The following is a 10,539-nucleotide window of genomic DNA, read 5'->3' as shown; positions in this document are numbered from 1 at the left end:
AGTTGGTGTAGAATTGTTACCTAAATGTGTTTCTCTGTTGTTTTGTCTAGTCCAGCTTTAAATATCTCCGGTGGTAGGGCTTTCACTGATTTGCTTGGGATATTATTCCATGGCATAATACAACTACATCCCACTAACATTTTTTTTCCTGATATTCATCCTAATTTTTCTTTTTCTTAATTTCATCCTGTTACTCCTTGTTAGAGCAGCAGGTCATATATGCTGTATGGGAAAAAATTAGTTATTTGCTCCTTACAAATATCTGCAAACTATTTTATGCTCCCATATACTTTTTTTGCCATTTTAGGTAACCTGTACTTATTTTGCTCTTTTTAATCTTTCCTTATAAGTCAGTCTCTCCAATCCTGGTCACTTTTGTTTCTGTTTTCTGAAAATCCTAAAATTTGCTAATGTCTTTCATGGAATCCAGAACTGAACATGGCACCGAAGTTTCTGCTAGATCAGAGCTGTGCAGAGAGCAGCTGATCAGGTGTCTCACGATCTGGATGCCACCAAAAATAGAATTCAGTGATCTGATTTTGATCCTGACAAAGATCTGGAAGGGAACTCAGGTTCTCTAGGAGCCAGAGCCTACTCCACTGAGGCTATGTCTATACTACCACAGTAAGTCGACCTAAGTTACACCACTCCAGCTAGGTGAATACCATAGCTGAAGTCGACGTAGTTTAGGTCGACTTACTGCGGTGTTTACATCATGCTGGGTCGACAGAAGACACTCTCCCATCTACTTACCTTACTCTTCTCACTCCTGGTGAAGTATCAGGGTCGACCGGAGAGCGCTCTGTCATCAATTTAGCGGGTCTTCACTAGACTCGCTAAATTGACCCCCAGTTCATCAATCATCGGAGTCTCAATTCAGCTGTAGTGTAGACATAGCCTAAGTTATACGATGCTTAGACTGTATGGGTATCTGAGGGCTGGGAAACAGTCATTTCCATCTGCATGCTGTGAATATTCCCATTTAAGTAACAATACTGCTTACTTTACTGACCCACATAATCCCAACGAGTCAAATATATCACCTGTGTGACTCCATTGAGAACTATGGAGCTCTACCTGGGATTAATTTAGTTCATTGATTTCAGATGGCCCACTCTACTGATATAAATGGAGCAGGATTTGATCCCACATAAACCATGAGTATAACATCCCAGCTTTCGGAACATTTGCTAATAGGTGAATACATTTCCACTTATTTCCCAAGGAATCTTTGCTGTCTAATAAATGCCAAGTGTCACTTAAACTGTAAAGCACCGAATGTTACCAACTTACCTTCAAGTGCTGAAGTACCAGGATGTGGATTACATTTACAATCAAATGTAGCTATGTATAGTGGGGGGGCCGGGGTTTAAAGTGAAGAGCAGTTTAGTAAACAGTCAATGGCTTGCCAGACTATCCCATATATATGTATATCACCTGCAATATGCAAATCAGCACAAATCAGATGTGTATAATGGACAATTGCTTTGGGGTGTATTGATGGATAGACAGTGGCTGTGTACTGCAAGCTGCAACTGCAGTGGTGGTGATCTTTGCACACTACAGCAAAACAGAGAAGTAAACTATAAGTAGTCAACAAGGTTGGTGAAAGTGAAGTGAATATGGGCAAAACACACAGAGGTGTGAGGGATAAAGTAAATGGGAGAGGAGAGTGGAGCTCCCATCCCCCTTCCATGTTTGGTAACTAACCCCATGCCTTCCTTGGCTGGTGTGGATAGGAGCTGTCCTTTGTATTTCAACCACTTTATCCCCTGTAGAAGGGTATGTTTGTATGTGTGTAGAACTGCACTTTATTGTAGCTTAGAGTCCATTGACATACCTGAATGTGTCTGTTTGCTGAGGCGAGTTACAGCAGGAAGAATACCGGTGTTACGACAGTGGGGTGAGCAGGTTATGTCTCTCAGTTTTGAGAAAGGATGGTGAAGTTTGCAACCCACTGAGGGAAATTTTACCTATTCCTTCAATTCCTGGGAAGTTGAATTGAAAGACTAAACTTTGGACAATAAAGTAACAGCATGAATATGAAAATGCAATTAATATTTATGGGTGCAATATTTTCTCATGACAAGAAATCCAAAATTTACTTAGCTCTTCTCCCTTCATCAGCTGCTATTTTATTTCTGTCAGAGACCATTCTACTGTTACAAAGTTGATACCAATAAACCGCTTAATTATCTGAGATTATTTTCATTTTCCTCACCTTTTGGATCTAATTCTGATCTCCCTCACACCGCTGGAAATCAGGAGTCCAGTGAAGTCAATAGTTGCATCACTCTTACAACAGCGTAAGTAACATAAGAAATATAATCCTTGCTCCTATCAAAGCATGACTGGAAAGGAAGGAGTCTTTTGTGTGTGTGTGTATATATATGTGAATTTTTTCCATCCTATTACAAGCAGTACCTAAGTGAACTATCCCTGAAAGGAATAAGAGAAAAATATTTCTGTCGGTTTCAGTTTATTTTCTTAGTGTATTTGTCTGCAGTCTGTATATTGTCAGTTTCACAGGAAATGACTACTGCTCTCTTGGAGCAAAGGGGAGCGGAAGTAATTGTTATTTCAGCAGTCACATTATATCTTCCCTGAGAACCTTCTAGGGCAGTGCTGCGGCTATCTGCTTCCTCTCACTATGAGACTGATCCTGCACCGCTGACGTTGATGTGGGTTTTGTCATTGATTTCAATGGAAGGAGGATCAGGCCTGAAGGGCTTTGTCATTGTAGCCCAAAATGAAATTTCATGTTTATGCCTCTTGTTTCTGCCCTCGCTCCTGCAAGGTGCTGAATGAGCACTCTGTGCCAGATCCAGCAAAGCACTTTTGGGCAGGCTTGACTTTAAGCATAGGTTGGAATCACAGTGAAGCACATCCTTAAATGCTTTGCTGACTGAGGCTAAGAGTGCTCAGTGTCTTCCTGGATCAAGCCCAGTTTGAGCACTCATGCTTGTAAGCACAACACTACAAATAGCCCCAAAAGCCTTACGGTGGTGCATTCGTGAGACGTGCTGAGTCAAGTCTTCATGTTTGAAAATGAGGCACCAGCAAACATCGACAGTCAGTGCCCTCATTTCTATTAGCATCTTTAGGACTCTCAAAGCTTTATAGACCACCATAATGAAAACTAAAACACCATTAGGCTTGGCACTAGTCCAGGTAAAACTACCTCTGCCACAGAAACAAACATGCTCCAGGGCAATCTCCTGTAGAATTAAGGTCAGTAATAAATTATACAGTCACAGGATATTAAATTCCAAAGTCAAAACTCAGAGGATTATTCACTCCATAAGTGCAGAGATTTCCAGCCTGAGAAATGCATCATTGTGTTTTCGTTACAAATCTTTGACCCTGATCCTGCAAAGATTTCTGCAGGTGTGTGACTTTACTTGTCTGAGTAGTCCCGTTGAGTTCAACCTGGAGACCCACGTGAGTAAAGTTATAAATGTCACAATTCAGGGCAACCACATCTGTAGTCCCCCTCCGTGATCACTCAAGGGCACCCACTCTAGGCTCCTCAGCCATCGTCTCTCTTGAGTAGAGACCCATCTTGACAGGGTTTTTTTCCAGGCTACACAGTTCCCTGCTTACACTCTGATATTCCCAGCAAGCCAGCCTACCTAAACAGGCCAGCGTCTGAGCTTTGTTTTCTCTTCTAAGTCTATGAACCGCTGCAAATGCCAGCAGGTGTAAATTACCACAAAGCCCTTTATAAGCAAGCACATTTATTCCTAAGGTGAATTGCAGAGAAAAACATTAAAACAATAAAAGAACCTACAGGCATGCTAATAAGCTTAACAGAGATCACCTTCTGCCAACTCCAACAATGGCTCTGTTAGAAGTCTTCAAACCCCATCAAGGGTTTTTTCTGTAGTTACAAGTTCATAACAGCCTTCTCTCAGAACAAATATCCCTATGAATAGTTCAGTCTTTCCTTTATACAGCTTAGATCTTTGATCCTGAGACTCTGGTAACTGATAATACGCAAACAATGGTCCCTTGCTCAAGGCATAGCTTAAAAGGGCTGGGGAGTTGCACAACTGGGTGGAAAGGAGGGAATTTGCATTGACCTCCCCCTAGATATTCCTCAGGAAAATCACTTGATACGTATTGTCCCGAAAAAAACATTCTTGTCCACCACATTGTTCAGTATAGTTCTATGATCATCCATATATAACTTTTGCATTTTAATACAAGGGACTCCAAATTTATGAATCTTTTCAGGATCAGGGCCAAAATGTAAATCCTTAAAAAGACTTATTTCATCCTGCAATCTGTCCGTGCCCAAATGAGAATACTTTGCATGCCAGTTGCCTGGTCAAGTCCTGGCTAACCGGCACTCTAGGGGGCATTCAGGAAGGAATTAAATTATTTGAATCAAAACACAGACTATTGAAACAAATGAAGCGGGAAGACATGCAGCTGTAAACACACAGTTGATAAGGTGTTCTCTTTTGCCCTATACTTATGCAATACCTGATTTCAGTGGAGCTGTGCCAGTTTTCAATAGTCCAAGATCTGGACCAGTATCTAAAACCTGTAGTTTCTCACTCACTAATATATGACTAATTTCAAATCCTAACTGGAACCATGCTTGAATTATTAAAGACAGGCAATTTGTTCCTTCTTTTTATCTTTAGAAAGCAAAAGCAACTAGCAAATTAAATGCAAAAGTCTGCATTGTTGCAGCATAAAGGGTGCATAGCTACAACAAGCCAGGAGTTGCAAAAGCTAAGGTCCAAGCAGCACTATTAATATGGCAATTTTGCATATTGTCATGGGGTGTATAGACCCCATGCTGTCCCTGCCACTAAAGGGTTAACAGGGAGACTAGCTGCCTCCTCAGATGGAGCTAATTGGTGGCCATGAACAGCTGGGAAGATAAAAAGGTTGCAGGTCAGACAGGAACAGTGTCTGCCAGAGAGGATGAGGCGCTCTTGTGAGTTGTGTCCTTCAACAACAGACTGATGAGAGACTGCCTCGGTAGCTGGATCTCTAGAAGAAGAGGACTACAGAAAGTGAGTAGGTATGGTAAGTGTGGTAGGAAGTATTCCAGGATTGAAGTGTTTAAGAGAAACCAGTTCCACTGCTTCATATGGTGTCCCTGGACTGGAACCCAGAGGAGTGGGTGGGCCTGTGGTACAAAGAGAACTGAACACCAAGAGGCTGGAGACTCTTGATGGTTCATTAGGGTTACTAACTTCCTCAGCCTCTAGTCTCTAGAGGGGAGAGACTATTAACAATTTGGCTGGAGCACTGAAGTCCTAGTGAGGAACTAGCTGGTACAGGGCTGAATGTTGACTGGTTCAACAAAGGAAAAACCTGAAGTGAACTTATCATAACATCTGCTCAACGATGGATGGCTGCCAATAGGTAGAGGCAGCCCCAGACACAGAGAATCCTGCACCAGTATTTCCATTCCTGTTTTTTTTTTTTTCTAGTTAAAGAAAGGGGGCTAGAGAGTGACTTGGACAGCACTCCTCCACAGTGGTATAAAGAGGAGTAAGACCCCTACTTATGGCCTGTATGATCTACTCAGACCCTGAGTCAAGGTGTACAGCATCTGTTTACTCCCTCTGGGTTCCTGTGCCTGGAGAATGGGCTTCAAACTCAGTGCATTGATGTGGGATAGATGCAAATAATTTGAATTTGAAAAAAATGAACCCATAAGATGACACACATACCCTGCCCCCGACCTGAGCAAGCATACTTATACATATACATACATGCACAGAGAACTTATTTACAATAGAGAGATCACAATTCTCCTCTAGGGTCAGTGACAATATGTTATGCATGATACCTGGGATTGAGCCATATAAAGCAAACATACATGTATGTCATTTGGTGCCTGACTTGGCCAGGATTTAGATACCTTGTAAAACTCTGTCAAGCTTCTGGCATTTGTCAAATGAAAAGTCCTTAATGGTAATTGTGACAGGTTGCCCCCCTTTAAGGTGCTACTTGATGTACTGGGATACCACTGAGCTCACCTGTTCCACCAGCCTGGGCCCCCTTTATCCTGTCTTCCTGAGCCAGCCTCTTAAGACTTCTCTAGTACACACATAGGCAGGGCCACACCCAGCTTCAGAAAGACACCGTCACTGAGATCAGCTCTGGGAAGACTAAGTTTAAGGGACTTGCCCCAGCACTGAAGTGCCCACCTCCCTTGGAGTGCAGATCCAAAGGTATATTGGCTTGCACTGTATAGTAAGATCTGCACAGTGCAAGCTCCTAAAAATTTGCCCTCTCCCTCAATGTGAAGAGAGATATGCACTGCTTGCCCCCCACCATTTAGAATTTGCACAAACTGGGTTTAATAATAAACAAAACAAATTTTACAACTATAAAAGGCAGATTTTAAGTGATTATAAGGGATAGCAAACAGAACAAAGCAGATTACTGAGCAAATAAAACAAAACATGCATACTAAGCTTAAGATCTTAAAGAGACTGGTTTCAAGAAGAAATTACTCACCTTAAATGTTATTTTAGGCAAGTTGCAGAGTTTCTGTAGCTTAGAGTTCCAGTTATTTTTGCTACAGACTGGATCCCTGTCTCAGTCTGGACTCACCCCTTTGTCCCTTCAGGTACTTTCAGCAGTCTGTCTTCTTGGGTAGGCAATTCAGGAGAGTCCTGTTTGCCTTCCTCCCCAGCCTTAAATATGGTTTACATCAGACTGGAACCTTTTGTTTCCCAAAGTTGACCTCCCCCTCCTGTTAGTGGAAAATTACTAGAAGTCCAAGATAGTGTTTAGTGTCAGGTGACAGGACCACCTGACCTAGTAGTGTCACAACTATGTCCCAGGACAACACTCAGGAAGGAGAAAGATTAGTATCTTCACAGTCTTGTTGTTTCTTCCTAACGGCCCATCAAGGCTGATGGCCTGTTGTCTGGTGGGTGTCTCCCAAATACACCCCCAGTTGTAATTGTTACATAGTCCATATTCCTAACTTTAGATACAGAAATGATACATGCATACAAATTTGATAATTACATACAGTAACTTATAACCTTTCCAATGATACCTTACATGAGCCATCTTGCATAAAGTATATCTTATTTATGCCATATTATATCATAACCATATTTCTATGAAGAATATTGGGTGTAACGTCACAGTAATGTCACTGTCCTTCCAATTATTCCCCCAGCTGATCATCAAATGACAGCACTCTATAAATAAATGAATAATGGTAATGCCCAATAGACTTACCAAAAGCTGGATGCTTATGGGGAGCTTAAAATAGCCCTGAAAGACTGATTTGAGGCAAGGATTTAAGAAACTCACTGTATTTACCCTATTACCCTAGCAAAGAAAAGGTTAAGGGGTGACATGATCACTGTTCATTGTTAGCTATACAGTGTACTAGAGCCCTCTCTGGTGCTAAAGAGCTCTCTAATTTGGCAGACAAACTGGAAGTTGAAGCTAGACAGACTTGAATTGAAATAAAGGTGCTGATTTTAAAACAATGAGGGTTATTAAGCACTGGAACAGATTGTCAAGGGATGTGGTGGATTCTCCATCTCTTGGAGGCTTTAAATTGGGGTTGGATGTCTTTCTATAAAATGTGTTCTTGGTCAACCAGAAGTTATTGTGTTGGATGCAGAAATTACTGGGTGAAATTTCTATGGCCTGTGCATCAGACTATATGACCACAGTGGTCCCTCCTGGCCTTAAAATCTATGAGTAAAATCTTGGCCCTGTATAATTCAATGGGAGTTCTGCCACTGGTTGCAGTGTGCCAGGATTTTGCCCCATGAATCTATAAATCCTTACAATTTGTGCTGCTAAAGGGCCTAATATATCCCCAGTATCCACAGTGGTTGTTAGTCTACTAATCAGCACTGTAGCTATTAACGATCCTTAGTCACTGCAGACTCTGCTGTTTGCCCCCTGGAATGTGTCATTCATTACCCCCTTAGATTAAGAGCTAGAGTGTCCCTTTCTCCCCCACCTCCGAGAGTGAAGTTCACTCCCTTTTTCAGCCTTGTATTAAGGATTTAGTGAGGGGTGAAAGAGGCTCACAGGGCCTTGTGTGGGTAATCTGCAATGGGTTGAACTTCCCCCTATGTGTTAACACTTTCCAGTAGTACTGGGGCATGGAGCATAATTCATCGGCTTTATGGAATTCTGTGGTAGGGTCATTTGAGACCAGCTAACTCCCTCAACTGGTTGACTCAGTCCAGGTTCCCACAGATGTTACCTGCTGTTCTGGGCATTTTAAAAATAGCTGTTTTCAGATATTTTGGAAAGTATAGTTCTGCAGTGCAAAAATGAATGCTTGAAACAGGACAGACATACATTCCTTCAGGTGCTGAATTGGGGAATAATATTAAGGCACAGCATTAAACTGTAGGATACTTGGGATCCTCTTTACCTGTGGTGACTATAACACCAACAATTAGATTAATAAGGCTGGGTCTTTTATAAAGGAAGTTGTACAGTGGAACCTCAGAGTTACAAACACCAGAGTTACAAACTGAGTGGTGAACTCCACATCTCATTTGGAACCAGAAGTATGCAATCAGGCAGCAGCAGAGACAAAAACAAAGTAAATACAATACAGTACTGTGTTAAACATAAATTACTAAAAAAATAAAGGGAAAGTTTGGGGAAAAAAGAGATTTGACAAGGTAAGGAAACTGTTTCTGTGCTTGTTTCATTTAAATTAAGATGGTTAAAAGCAGCATTTTTCTTCTGCATAGTAACATTTCAAAGCTGTTTTAAGTCAATGTTTAGTTCTAAACTTGAAAGAGCAACCATAACATTTTGTTCAGAGTTATGAATATTTCAGGGTTACGAACAACCTCCATTCCTGAGGTGTTTGTAACCCTGAAGTTCTACTGTACTTCCTTTTTTTTCCAGTTAACCAGGTACATGATGAATGAGGACTGCACACACAAAGCTCTATATACCATTAATCTTTGAGTGTGATGGGGTTATTAGTGCTGTGTCAATACATCAAACTCTCACATCTATCTGCCCATCAGAATGCATTACACACTCCACTGCACCCAAGAGACAGAAAACCAATACCAGCTGACAAGCCACCAGGACATCTTTAAAGTCTGGCATAATCCTCTTACTGCCCCTTAAATTATGTTAGCCTATATATTTTTGCTGGGATTCAGTAAAAGAAAGTCAATGAAAAGATACTATAAAATCACAAAGTTCATTCTTCTTCTGGAAAAAACTAAAATAATCTTTTGGTCCTATTGAAGGAGGAAACCTTCTTGGAAGAATTTCTTGAAAAGGTATAGTGATAATGATAGGATGTTTTTGATTTAGTGGATGGGTTGATTACATATATATTAATAATAAGATATATATATATATATATACACACACACCTCCAATCTGAAATAAGGAAGAAATAGTTTTCCGTGCAACAGACTAAAAAGATTAGAAGCTTTTATATTCCTTTGTTCCCTTCTCTCTTCCTGTGTCCCATCACATAGGTACATGTTGCATTTATTTACATTCCAAAAATTGTCCAGTAAGATTTTTACTATGTATATTTCTGACCATCATTCATAATTGATCAATTATGTGAAAATGGGTGTTACTTTCTTCAGGCTTCTCAATAAAATACAGAAGTAGTGCCAGAAATTGACTGCATGTAAAATTTTATTATGCACTTTAGGAAACATTTTCAATATGCAGGGTGGCTAAAGACAGATTGAAACCTATAGGAGACAGGATACCAGGCAGAAGTAGTGATGGGACTAAAGTATAAAACATGGAAATGTCAACAAGAAAAATGGATTAGAAGCAGAGGGGTTTGTTTATGGGTTTTATTGGGGGGGGGGCAAGGGGGAAGGGGCGTTTAAAACCTACATACTGATGCCACACTAAATTATAAGGAGGAGGATCCTCTGGCATAACTCTCATCTTCCCCAAATCAGACTTCCACTGATCGTTAACCTGGTCATATCATTACTTCTAAACCATACCCTTGATTTTTATTTTTGAAATCTTCTCTTACCACACCTACTATGTTGTAAATTTGCCCTTCTCGCTGTACCCAACTATCCTGTCATTTGCACCACTCCTACTGGCTGAGGGAATATTCGGGCCCCACTGTATCTTTTTTTCTCTAGGTCGTGTTACTTGTAGAACACAAATCCTGCTCACCTTACCCAGGTGATGTCATGGGAGTTGGTTGAGTTTGCATATCTTAACAGAGATGTGTTGGGTCTGTAGTACATATAGATGATTGCTGAAATTGAACAGTGGCTTCAATTCTGTTGATTTTCATGATTGTGACCAATTAGCATTTCCCTACATCCTAAATATCCTGTATATTAATCCATCAGATCAAAAATCTTGTATAAAATTGACCATGCACAATTACCAGCATACACACTTTTCCAATATGATACATCATGAGTTATGCAAACTAATCCAATCCCCATATTATCAATTGAGAAGGCCATTGCAGTCTGAACCCTTGTTCTCATTGCCTAGATCTAGAGGGCCAGATTTCTACAAGACTTAGTACTTAGGTTGAGTAGTATATACATA

The sequence above is a fragment of the Eretmochelys imbricata genome, chromosome 2 (assembly GCF_965152235.1).
Source record: "Eretmochelys imbricata isolate rEreImb1 chromosome 2, rEreImb1.hap1, whole genome shotgun sequence".
In the NCBI taxonomy this organism is placed as follows: Eukaryota; Metazoa; Chordata; order Testudines; family Cheloniidae; genus Eretmochelys; species Eretmochelys imbricata.
Note: the sequence above shows the minus strand (reverse complement) of the source record.